This window comes from Lithobates pipiens, unplaced genomic scaffold (genome assembly GCF_037356315.1).
Source record: "Lithobates pipiens isolate NorthernLeopardFrog02 unplaced genomic scaffold, aLitPip1_a1.2 Scaffold_13, whole genome shotgun sequence".
Classification (NCBI taxonomy): domain Eukaryota; kingdom Metazoa; phylum Chordata; class Amphibia; order Anura; family Ranidae; genus Lithobates; species Lithobates pipiens.
In genome coordinates, this window is record NW_027507718.1 from 387,221,338 (window position 1) to 387,235,661 (window position 14,324).

The window sequence follows — 14,324 nt, forward strand, 5'->3', positions numbered from 1 at the left end:
TCAGCTGAATAATTTTGTGCTGGAGGATGGATTACTGGCAAAGTGCATTCCTGAGAACCGAGTTAGAAGGGTGTTGTATTGTATTTGAGCCGAGGAGAAGAGACGTTGTCATTGTGTGTGTTAAAAGATTCAATAAACAAACGACTTTCCAAACTACGAATCATTATCACAAATATATATACATACATAAATATTGAATTTTCAACGAATACGATCGAAATTATAGCGCATATAATGAATGAATTCGACATGATTCAAGATTCAGTATAACGAATATACCGACACTACGAATAATAACGAATTATCCAAAAACATTAACGTAACATAACGAATATAACAGAACAAAATTATGTATTTTACGAATGACAACAAACCGAAACTAAACAAATTTTCAATTGTGCACGAGGCTATACACAAGGTTAATAGGAGTATGATTGAGAAGCTGGTCATTCTCATACCCCTATTTGAGGAGACCCTATTTGAGGAGAACTTTTGAGGCTGGAAGTTCTTTTGGGGCAGGATTGTAAATTCAGAGTTGCTTTCCTTGACAGACCCTGACAACATCCTCTAAGTCAATGTCCTTACCATACTTTGACCAAGGTAGATACAAGATAGAATATATTAACCTGTACAAGAATATAGACCAACGTGCTTGTCTATAAGACAATTTCCTGGCAGAATGAATACATTCTAGCATTTTTATGATCATTGAGAACAGTTATAGGATGATTAGCCATTCAGAAAAGGCTTCCTTAATTGCCATTAAGTGTAAATAAGCCTTAGTGCTGATATTACAAATATATAGAGACAAAATATAGCAATAACATGAATGGAAAAAACCTAAATGACTAGGCTGCAACCATATCAGTGTTCTGTAACTTTAAAGTTAATGTTATATCTAATGGTGCGCTCTGGTCAACTTTCTTATTCAATGGCTGCTCACAGACTATGAGCCTACAGTTTCTGAGACTCCTATGCCAATATATATCAACCAATATCAATGTTATTCACTTTGCAAATATACAATATAATGTGCAAAGAATATATGTAAACAAATATCAAAAAGTGCAAAATGCTGTGCAAATAATACAAAATATGTGCAAACACTGATATCTATTAGAAAATCTCCCACAGCACTAATTACATGACAAACTTTAAATCTATTAGGCTGGGTTCACACCGCTGCGGGGGGAGAACCGGATGTGATTCGCACAGCAAATCACATCCGATCTCCGTAGCACTGCGAGTTCAGCCATACAGATAGTATGGCTGAACTCGCAGCTGTCCCGCAGCAAACTCGCACAGGACCCTTTTTTGGGTCCGCAACGGAATCGGATCGCATGGGGGTTCACACCATGCGATCCGATTCCTGTGCGAGTCGGCAGATCGCACTGCGATATGCCGACGGATCTGGGGGTGTCATTAACATAACATTGACACCCCCAGCCGTCCGCATAGGGCAGTGTGAACTGCCGGCGGGAGGTGAGCGATGCGGGAAAACGCCGCGGATTCGCGGCGTTCCCGCATCGCAATAGTGTGAACCTAGCCTTAAAGTGCAAATGTGCTGTTACCCATCAATCCGTCTGCTAATTGGCGTACAAATTACAAATGGATTTTAATCCAATAATCGTGCAAATAGCAAAAATAAATAAATAAATATTTCTGTGAACACAACTCTGACAATGTGCTATGTCCAAAAATTGCTTAAAGACAATTAGTGACCACAGATTGCACATGAACCATATATATTCCAATAATCACGCAAATAGAAAAAATAAATATATATATGTATCTGTGCAAACAATTATAGCAGTGTACTAGACCCAAAAAATGTATGACCACAGACTGATATATATATATAATAGTCACTTAATCCATGTCCGTATGCAGCTTCAAATGTAGTTGAATCATGATCAGAAAAAAATTGCCACTGATATCTCCAAATAATGTTACTTGCGGTCGTCTTATTCAAAAGTATAAACACTTTTCCAAAACACTATTGATCACACTCGTATTATCCCAGATCTGAGCAGATCGTATTATCCCAGGTCCTGGCACTAAATAGAGAAAACTTTCATTGCGCAATGGTTACCATTCCTGCGTGCTACACACACACCAGTTTTACTCACATAACCATAGCCGGCAAGTAGCGCGTTCAAACAATTAGCTGGATAGAGGCATTCCCCACACAAGCTTCCCTGCTAGCTGTGTTCACGAAAGGCTTCGAACAAGTAACGTCACTGGCTCCACCATTGTCTTATTCTGACATTCATTTTCACCTCTGCCTGTAGCGCTGTTAAGGGATGGGCTGTTCCTTAGTACCGTTCATTTCTTGTATAGCCACTCCCCCACTCCTCTACTATTTCAGCCCCCTTCCCCTTATCCATCACTAGCTTGATGAAGGAGCACGGCCGCTATGTCATCACGACCCGAACGCTCAGGAAACGCATCTCTTACCAGTGACTTCCTCTCCTTGTGCCCGTCCACAACAGCGCTCCAAGCCTCGTTTTGAAGGAGCAGTGTCTCGGCCGGCCTATTTACAACCAGTGGTGTATTTTCATTACATGGCCAGGCGTCCCCTGTGAGCGGAGTGAGGGCATGACCGATCTGATAACTCCCTGATGGATTTCAACATTATGCTTTTAATCTGCTACAAAATGTGAGTTGCCTATATAGAGAATGTATTAATAAAAATTGCATTTTATATCTACACCAGAGGCGCCCCTCTGTTTTTAAAATTTTTTTTTTGCAAAGTTCACACGCCATACAGACCTACATTCCTGCTCTGTTATAAGCTCATATTAACTTCAGTGACTATAAACTTATATCAAAAATGTTCAGCAGACTCTGCTGAACAAAACATTAGCTCTGACTAGTGGCTAACAAGCCGCTGATCAGAGTTATTCAGCTAAAATGACACCCCCCTCCACCACCGCTGCCTCTCTACCTGTCACATACTGCTTCCTACCCCTCCTACACTATATAAAATGCCTACTCTGTCCTCTCCACACTGTCCTCTGCCCACTACATCTGTCCCCCCAGCACAAATTTTTACCCCCCAGCTTCCGCCCCCCCCCCGCCAACACAGATCTCCATGGATCCGTTGCAATTGCCGGTTCCCCCCACTGCCACTCCCACTGGCAATTGCAGAGTTACATTTTTTTCCCTTAAATGTCCCCCACACTGTCAATGGACCGCCTGTCCAGTTGCATCCAATCATATCCGATCGATGGTAAATAGGACCTCCATCCGTCTGTTTTTTGAAGGCAGGATTGGATGGCGGCAGATGTCAACGGACATGTCACCGCTGACATCCGCTGCTCAATAGGGGAGACTGGAGGGTCCGATCAAGTCCACCTGAAAAACTGACAGGTGGACCTGATCGGACAGTCGATGTGAAAGGGCCCTAAGGGTAAATTTAGACATGCATCTAAATCACCCTTACCTCTAAAGCCCAAGGCTACCCTCCAGAGGCTACTGACAGACAGTGAGGGAGCGATGCCTTCTTCCCACCTGTTTTAATCCCATTTTTGCCAACAAATGCGCCGCAACTGCATGCCGCTCCCTCCCCAACCGTAAGTCTCAACATAACCTAAGGCCTTGTTCACGCAGGGCATACCACTACAGGGCCGCGTTTAGCTGTAGATGGATGCACAGGTGATCCGTGCATCCCCATGCAGGCAGTCCCATTGATGTTATTTGGGACACAGCAGCTGCACAGGAATGCACAGGTGTTCCGTGCATTCCTGTGCAGGCAGTCCCATTAATGTCAATTGGGATGTAGCAGCTGCAAGGACACAGCCACTGCTCCAAACCTGACATCCGTGTGGGTGCATGTCCCTGAACCTACCCTGTCTGCATTTGGGTCCATGCACCTACACCCACATGGATGTCAGATCTGTCCTTGCAGCTTCTGTGTTCCATTTGACATGAATAGGACTGCCTGCACAGGGATGCACAGAATATCCGTGTATCCCCATGCAGGTAAACATGGCCCTCCATGGGTGTACGCTTTAGTACATCCCACTGAATGAGGCCTTAGTAGGAATTTAGTAGGAATTACGTTATATTATGTTTATGTGTTCAAATAAGGATTTTAGTGGGGTTTTTTTGTGAAAATAGTGATTTGATACACATTTGCGCAAAAATTGCAGGGACTTAAAAATCAGTAGCATCTTCTTTTTATTCTACTGGTCCATGCTTTCAGAAAATATATAGTTTGGGGTGCCTTTCACAAATTCTGAATGCTGTAAGGGAAAAATAAAAACCTCCGATTTTTAGAAAAATGTGTATATTTACATTTTTGCGTACGTTCGATTTTAACCATTTTGAAAAAGGGCGCAATGTAAAAATTACAAATATTTGTTCTTTATTATCACTATACAGGTTAAGCTTTTATATTTAGTTGGAATTTAGCAGGAACTTTGTAAAATTAGCTGCGTTTTTATCTGCTAATAATGGTTTTAGTGTATTTTTAGCTAAAATCTTGTTTTCAAAATACAGCAGGGCCTAAAAAATCAGTAGCACCTTTTTTTTTATTCCAGAGGTCATATGCTTTCAGAAAATATATGGTTTGGGGGTCCTTCACAAACTCTGAAAGTGAAAAATTAAAACCTCCAAATATTTAGAGAAATGTTTGGGTACATTCGATTTTCACCATTTTTCAAAAAAGACACAATTTAACATATACAAATATTTGTTATTTATTAACTCAACACAGGATAAGCTTTTATATTTAGCAGGAATTTAGTCAAATTGTGTGTTTTATCTGCTAATAATGGCTTTAGTGTATTTTTAGCAAATATATTGTTTTGATAAACATTTGTGCAAATACCGCGGGGTCTAAAAAATCAGTAGCACCTTCTTTTTATTCTAGAGATTATATGTTTTCAGAAAATATATGGTTTTGGGGGTCTTTCACAAATTTTGAAAGCTGCACGGGAAAAATTAAAACCTTCAGATTTTTAGAGAAATGTGGATATTTAGATTTTTACATACGTTCGATTTTCACCATTTTGCAAAAAGGCACAGTGTAAAAATTTTTTTTTTTTTGTTATTTATTAACTCCATACAGGTTAAGCTTTTATATTTAGAAGGAATTTAGCAGGATTTTTATCAAATAAGCTGGCTTTTTATCTGCTAATAATGGTTTTAATGTATTTTTTGCAAATATATTGTTTTAATAAACATTTGTACAAATGCTACGGGGCCTACAAAATCACAAAATCAGTAGAACCTTCTTTTTATTCTACATGTCATGTGTTTTCATAAAATATATAGCTTGGGGGGATCTTTTACGAATTCTTAAAGCTGTAAGGGAACAATGAAAACCTTCAGATTTTTTGAGAAATTTGGATATTTGCACTTTTGCGTCTGTTTGATTTTCACCATTTCGCAAAAAGGCACAATTTAAAAGTTACAAATATTGGTCATTTATTAACTTAATACAGGTTAAGCTTTTATATTTAGTAGGAATTTTGTAAAATTTGCTGTGTTTTATCTGCGAATAATGATTTTAGTGGAGTTTTAGCAAAAATATTGTTTTGATAAACATTTGCACAAATATTGTGGGACCTTAAAAATCAGTAGCACCTACTTTTTATTCTACTGGTCACGTGCTTTTTACAAACTCTGAAAGCTATAAATGAAAAATAAAAAAGCAAAGGAAAATTTGCAAAAATGGTCTGGCCACCTGAGTGTACAAAATGGAGCATAGGGTCTGGCAGCGAAAAGGTTAATAGGTATAAGGAAATGAGATAGTAGAGAAAAACTATTTTATGAATCAATGGGGACACAGACTAGGTATGGTAATGGAATTTATTTGTTCAGGCACTATAACATCAGTCTCAATAATTTGTTCTTTTAATTGTTGTTGGAACAATTAACTGCTTAGTCCTCCGACTCCCCTCAATGTAGACGTAAGTTCAATGAACGTTTTCTAAATTTTTCCTGAGTCGACATTGATCTTTTAAAAGCATCAATCTGCGTAGATTCAGGCGTATTAGAATCTGGAGAAACTTTTGGATCCTCCTGAATGAACTGACTACCAGGGCAACGTTCGTCACCGTTGTTTTCAATCATTCCCAGTCTCTCCTTCCTTCTTTCTGTAAGTCTCTGATCAATTTGGATACATAATTGGATAAATTCCTCAAGATCATTAGGAGTCTCTACTCTGGCGAGCTTATCTTTTACCTGTTCAGAGAGCCCTTGGCAGAACTGACTCTTGCGCTGCTGGGTTCCAAGTGGTATCTGAGATCCAACATCGGAACTCAGCTGTGTACTCAGAAGCAGAGCGTCTACCCTGCTGCAAACTATGCAACTTTGGTTCAGCATTAGCACAGTTGTTGGTATCATTAAAAACTCATTGGTTCATTGCAGTTACAAAAGTCTCAACATATTTCAGAGTTTTGCTTTCTTGTTCTACATAAGAGGAAGCCCAAGCCTGGGCTTTCTCAGTTAGGATGTTGATAACAAACATTATTAGTTATAAAATGTCTAAACTGAATAAAAAAATCATACCTCCTTTAGTTTCTCCAGATGTATACAATGTTTATGCATAGCTCCCACCTGTCCCTGATTTTGAGGGACTGTCCCTGATTTGGAACAAGGTCCCTCTGTCCCTCTTTCCTCCTCATTTGTCCCTCATTTTGTTCTGATCTTTATAGTTGTATATAAAATGCACTATTTATCTTTCAAAAAGTGTTTCCCAGGAATAAACCTTTTATCCAGTTTTTAAATTGCTGCATTAGTAAATGTCAAAAGCCAGTATAAAGGCATAGTAGTGGTAAAAAAAAAAGGAATTGAATAAAAAATTTTTTTTTAAAAATTTAAAAAAAAAGCACATGGGTTTGACTAATCTTTTTTTGTTTGTTTAATAATTTTTCTTTAAGGGGGTGTGACAGGGGGTGTGTCCTATGCCTACACGCTTTTGCTAAAAGGTTCCCATCTCAAAAAGTTGGGAGATATGTTTATATAATATATGAATTATGAGTAGTCCCATGAGACAACAAAACTTGAGCCACACACAGTCAAAGGACAAAGAAAAAAAAAAGACAACTTGAGCTCTATCTTTGGCTTGCAGTGGTAAAAGAAATATTATAAGCAAATAAAAAATATTATAAATTATAAGCAAATTGCAAAATAGCTATTAAAGCGTATATAGGCAGAAAATACATTTAGGTGTTCTATCTCAGCTGTTTGATAGTGCTAATTACATTGCCCCATACCAATCCATCAGAATTTATATTTCCCTGTTCTCTTTTCTATAATTATAAAAAAAATTGCCACCCTAGATGAATGATGGTAGAAATACAGCTGTCAGCTTTGGACATTTGACAAATAGACACATAAGGCCTGCTGGTTGAAAAAGAAAATCAGAAGCAGGTTTCCATAGAGTTAGAAGCGCCACTAAGCAAACATATATTGCCCCATAAAAAAAAAGCCATGGTTGCTAACATTTCTTTTCATTTGTATGTCATGGAACAAACACGAGTTGATGGGTTGTGTAATAATGCTGGAAAACTATGACACACATACCACTTTGGCTGACTTGGTCCAGGAGAGATTAGACAAAATATAGATAAATGTCTGCATGGAACAGATGGCTTATTTCAACATGTCCTCAAAAAACATTACTTAATTATTTTTAATCTTTTAAATTATTTTTCTTAATTTCCAAAGAATCTTTAGTCACTTATGTGGACTTGCACTTCAACAGGACCCAGGCCACAGCCTAGTTACTATAGAAGAGTAAGGCTCTACACGTATGTACCCCGCAAAGTCTGTACACTGTCTGTATGCATATCAAACTATCCTGAATTTATGGGATTCTTGAGCACTGAGGACATTGTTTAAAGGTACATGCTGGCACCAAACTTTTTCCGTTAAGAAAATTAAAGGCTAAAGCTGCGTATACATGTATCACAATTAGGACAGTTCGACAAGAAACTGGCTGCATTTAATCTGTGTGTAGCCCTGTCTGTTGAACAAAAGCCCATCTTTAGACTGGCTTCTATTGAACTGTTCTACTTGAAAACAAGCATTCAAACCGCTGCAGAGATAATTTGTATAATGTGACAGGGGAGTCCCCACTGTTAGAATACAATAGGGTGTAGGCAGGTGTAGTCTACTTTCTCCAGGTGGCACTCGTTAATAGCGGCATTGCAGTAGGAGAGGCAGTCATAAGGAACATGATACCTCTATGATTTCCTGGGTCACTGGAGAAGCTATCTGGTTAGATGCTGCCACCCCATATGCTGCTAGCAGCCATCTTGGGTAAGGCAGAGCCTTTGTAAGGCCTTGGCTCCCAGGCTTGGCATGCATTTGCAAGCAGGTACCCTCTCTGTTAGGAACAGAACTAGTTTCAGGGAAAGGTTTCTGATAAGGAGGGAAAGCATATGATACCCAACTGCCTGGCAATATTAGGCCCCTCCTAACAGGTGCTGAAACCTGCTCTCCTGAGTGTTCCCCCTTGTGCTGTTTTCCTACTGGGTTTATTGTGAACCTTCTTTGCATTACTTTAATACAAGTTCTTTACATTGCACTTGGACTGTGTGTGTTATTGCTGCCACACCACACAAGTGCAGCAGGCAATATCCCTGCTACACCTCGCTGGGGTGGATGCAATGATCTGTGAGTAATTTTTTTTGTTTAACCTGCTGGTTTAACAAGTAAATCCAGCTTAACACATTACGTGCTCAGTGCATGGTACGTCCCTACAAATCAGCACTATAATTTAAATTAATAATATGTAAGAATATCCAAAGCACACACCAAAACACAAAATTACATTTGCACACACTCGTGTTGTTAAATTTCTCCACCACCTTCAGTAACAGACAAACAGCCAAATTCCAAACCCAGACAGGTATGCTGATAAGACCCAGCCACATTCCTAACACTAGTGCTGCGATATGACATTCACTCACTCCACCAATAGGATTTGAAATACTTTATTTTTAGTATGTCATATAGTCTATATTTGTTATCAAGCCTAGCTATCAACACCAAACTTTCATTTATCTCTCTCTAAGTCTAAAGTCATAAATAAGTGAACAAAAAAAATATCTTTCAATAACTAATAATGATTTTACCTGCTGAGATGATTGTTAAAATATCAGTGCAAAGATTTCACATAATATCCCAATGATAGTTGCAGGTACAGGAAATGCTCTTGGGTCCTTTTTATTAATATTCAATTGTTTTATAACCTGCCTTTTTTTTCTTTTGCATTTTGGCAGTGATGCCTTTCACTAATTTATCCAGAATATCTCATTCTGAATGAGAGTTCTTAATGTTTGGGTTTGAATGAGTTCACTACAATGTAATAAAATCTTCCAGACAAAGTAAATATGTAAAAGTATTCGGGTCTTGAAAAGTTTCACAGCAGGATTGTTAAATGGCTATGCTTGTTCATTGTACACATGATTGCAGAGCGCTAGTCAGAAGAATGGATAAATATAAAGCTGGCCATATATGGCTTAGTTTTGTTCAATAAGCCAGCAGGCTGATAAAAAAACAAAACAAAACAAAAATGCTAATGGTTTCCCCACCCATGTATTCAAGGTGGATGGAGGAATCCTCCCTGCTGAACCATTGTATTCTGACAGCAGGACTTCTCCGCTTTCAGAATACATTGACTGGCGCTGCAGCCAGTCAGCGCTGATTGAACAAAAAATTTCCAACAGTCTCGTTCAGTCCAATCCCGAACGGGAACTGCCATAGATGGACCGAAATTCATCTGATCCCTGCTGAACCTGTCAACTTTTGATCCATCTATGAGCAGCTTCAGTGGTTGGAGAAACAGAGATACTGTATAATCTGCTGTACCAGAAGACTAAAGCTGGCTATGTAAAGCTACTGTATTCCCTCTACTAACACTATTAGCATGAACTTTCTGCTATAAATGTTGCTCTTGATAATTGCATAATGTAGTGGTTAGCCTAGTAGATTAATTTCATTAATGCACGCTTTTCAGTGATGAAACATTGTAGTATTGCCCACAGGGTGCCTCAATTATAGATATAAGTCTCAGTAATATCGTTTCTGCACATGCACTGAGATTGCCCCATTCACTAAAAATGTTTGCAGAGAGTTTTGACCTGTGACAAACTTTTGAAAGATAGTAATTGTAGTATCTCAGTTTTTGCATCAAAATCCTAAACTGAGCAAAAGATCAGTTGCATGACTGCTGAGAAGCATAGGCTTGAAGCCAAAATTAACCTTAACCATTAACCTTGTCTAAAGAAGAGCCATATTTGTATTGGAAAGAGCAAGAGCTATGTCCAGGCCTTTTCTGGAACTTTTTGTTTAAAAGTTTAAGGCTTCATGCACACAAGACGCAGATGCAAACTCTGCTGGACACATGTTTTTAAAAGCTGAAACCGGCGTTTAGAAACGCGCGTTTTGCCGCGATTTTTACCGCGATTTAGCGGCGTTTTACCGCGTTTGCGTCTAGAAGCGTTTAGTTAAGCTAACATCATAGACCAGTGATGGCAAACCTTGGCACCCCAGATGTTTTGGAACTACATTTCCCATGATGCTCAGGCAATCTGCAGTGTAGTTGAGCATCATGGGAAATGTAGTTCCAAAACATCTGGGGTGCCAAGGTTCGCCATCACTGTCATAGACCCTCCCCAGCTCAAAAAACAGTATTATTAACTATTTCAGCAATTTTGTGAGACCAGAGTGAGTAGCAGCAGCTGTGAGAGAGTATTTAGCGTGTCACTTGCCACGGCACCTGCCACAAGTTGTGGATTGTCCACTTGCCACGTCACTTGCCGCGTCACTTGCCACGTCATCTGCCACAAGTTGTGGATTGTCCACTTGCCACGTGACTTGCCACATCACTTGCCATGTCACCTGCCACAAGTTTTGGATTGTCCACTTGCCACGTCACTTGCCATGTCACTTGCCACAAGTTGGGGATTGTCCACTTGCCACATCACCTGCAACGTCACCTGCCACAAGTTGTGGATTGTCCACTTGCCACGTCACTTGCCACATCACCTGCCACGTCACTTACCACGAGATGTGGATTGTCCACTTTCCACGTCACCTGCCATGCCACCTGCCACAAGTTGTGGATTGTCCACTTGCCACGTCACCAGCCACATCACCTGCCACAAGTTGTGGATTGTCCACTTGCCACGTGACTTGCCACATCACCTGCCACGTCACTTGCCACATCACCTGCCACAAGTTGTGGATTGTCTACTTGCCACGTCACTTGCCACATCACCTGCCACGTCACTTGCCACGTCACCTGCCACAAGTTGTGGATTGTCCACTTGCCACGTCACCTGCCACGTCACTTGCCACAAGTTGTGGATTGTTTACTTGCCACGTCACTTGCCACGTCACCTGCCACAAGTTTTGGATTGTCCACTTGCCACGTCACTTGCCACGTCACCTGCCACAAGTTGGGGATTGTCCACTTGCCACATCACCTGCCACAAGTCATGGATTGTCCACTTGCCACGTCACTTGCCACATCACCTGCCACGTCACTTGCCACAAGATGTGGATTGTCCACTTGCCACGTCACCAGCCACAAGTTGTGGATTTCCACTTGCCACAAGATTTGCCACATCACCTGCCACGTCACTTGCCACGTCACCTGCCACAAGTTGTGGATTGTCCACTTGCCACGTCACCTGCCACGTCACTTGCCACGTCACCTGCCACAAGTTTTGGATTGTCCACTTGCCACGTCAGCTGCCACGTCACTTGCCACAAGATGTGGATTGTCCACTTGTCACATCACCTGCCACGTCACTTGCCACATCACCTGCCACAAGTTGTGGATTGTCCACTTGCCACGTCACTTGCCACATCACCTGCCACGTCACTTGCCACAAGATGTGGATTGTCCACTTTCCACGTCACCTGCCATGCCACCTGCCACAAGTTGTGGATTGTCCACTTGCCACGTCACCAGCCACATCACCTGCCACAAGTTGTGGATTGTCCACTTGCCACACCACTTTCCACGTCACCTGCTACGTCACCTGCCACAAGTTGTGGATTGTCCACTTGCCACGTCACTAGCCACATCACCTGCCACAAGTTGTGGATTGTCCACTTGCCACATCACTTTCCACGTCACCTGCCACAAGTTGTGGATTGTCCACTTGCCACGTCACTAGCCACATCACCTGCCACAAGTTGTGGATTGTCCACTTGCCACATCACTTTCCACGTCACTTGCCACGTCCCCTGCCATGTCACCTGCCACAAGTGGATTGTCCACTTGCCACATCACTTGCCACATCACCTGCCACAAGTTGTGGATTGTCCACTTGCCACGTCACCTGACACAAGTTGTGGATTGTCCACTTGCCACGTCCCCTGCCACAAGTGGATTGTCCACTTGCCACGTCACTTGCCACGTCCCCTGCCACAAGTGGATTGTCCACTTGCCACGTCACTTGCCACGTCCCCTGCCACAAGTGGATTGTCCACTTGCCACATCACTTGCCACGTCACCTGCCACAAGTTATGGATTGTCCACTTGCCACGTCACATGTCAGTCACCTGCCACAAGTTGTGGATTTTCCACTTGCCACGTCACCTGCCAGGTCACTTGCCGCGTCACCTGCCAGGTCACTTGCCGCGTCACCTGCCAGGTCACTTGCCACGTCACCTGCCACAAGTTGTGGATTGTCCACTTTCCACGTCACTTGCCACTTCACCTGCCACGTCACTTGCCACAAGTTGTGGATTGTCCACTTGCCACATCACTTGCCACCTGCCATGTCACTTGCCACAAGTTGTGGATTGTCCACTTGCCACGTCACTTGCCACCTGCCATGTCACTTGCCACAAGTTGTGGATTGTCCACTTGCAATTGCAATTGTTTAAAATATTTTTCTAATGGTTTTTCATCATTTGCAATCATTTTTGAGATTTTTAATGTAAAAAAAAAGGTCACCTTTAAAAACGCTTATAAACGAAAACGCGGCAAAACGCGGTAGCGGCGTTTTGCCGCGTTTTACCGCGTTTTGCGTCTGAAACCATTTTTTTGCTTCTGGAAAAACGAGGTTAAACGCAACTGCATAAAAACGGCAAACTAGACTGTGTGCATGGATACATAGGATAACATTGAATGAGTTCAGGAGCAGTTGAAAAAAGTGTCCAACTGCCTCTGAACACGCGTTTAACTGCATCTCGTGTGCATGAGGCCTTAATCAGTATTTTCACCTCACATGTGTAGTTTGAACAGCATTTACATATACTTGCACTACTTACATATGCACTCACTTCTGCTCCTGAGCACGTAGGAATGGGGTGCTTTACTTTTTTTTTCTTAATTTTTTTTTTTTTTTTTTACACTGTACCTTTTTTTTTACTCACTTTTATTCCTATTACAAGGAATGTAAAGATCCATTGTAATAGAAATAAGGATGACAGATCCTCTTTATTGAGAGATCTGGGGTCAAAAAGACCCCAAATCTCTCATTTACCTTTAAAAGCAAAAGAAAAAAAACATTTTTTTAAAACTTTTAATTGTTTACTATGGCCCAGGAACCGGTACTGACCTCAGACGTTACTCTGGTCCTCCAAGGGCATGAAGACGAGTGCCAGCCATCTTGGCCTCACCTGGTCTCCATGCCCAGCTAACTGCTGCATTGGATAATTCTTGAGCTTTACCCATAGGTCAGGTAAGCCTGGGATAACTGTTTGTAGTCGCCCTGCAATAATTTTTGCTAGAATTTTGGTACCCACATTCATTAATGAGATCGGACAGTAGGAGTCACACTCCTGAGGATCCTTTCCTCCTTTAGGGATCAAAACCACCAATGTTTCTCTCATAGAATGTAGCGATCTACCATCCGACCTAGCGGCAGTAAACACTCGCAGCAGGCGAGGTGCTAAACTGCTCCTTAAGTGTGATACCACTCCGAGGGGAGACCATCAAGACCTGGAGATTGAGTCTGCCACCGCTTTAAAAATCTCCCAAAATGAAAATCTTCCCTTCCAATATTTTATATGTGGCCTGTAACATGTCATCCAAATGAGACAGCGAGAAGGGAGGAGGTACATATAAATTCACAAATGTCAGGAACCTATTCATCACCGTCACCACCGGAATAACATATCTACCTTTAACGTCAGTCTTAAAATGTTTGTTAACCCCAAAAAAATAATAAATTATATTCTGGTCCCTTAAAGCAGATTACAGCACTTGTGCTATGTAAACTGCCCCCCTCTAAACTGTAAGAAAAAACTAAACCTACAACTTCCTGTATACTCTCTCTAAACAGACCAGGATAACCAGGGCAGCTATGCCCTGATCACCGTGGTCAAAGTGCCTCCCTCCATGA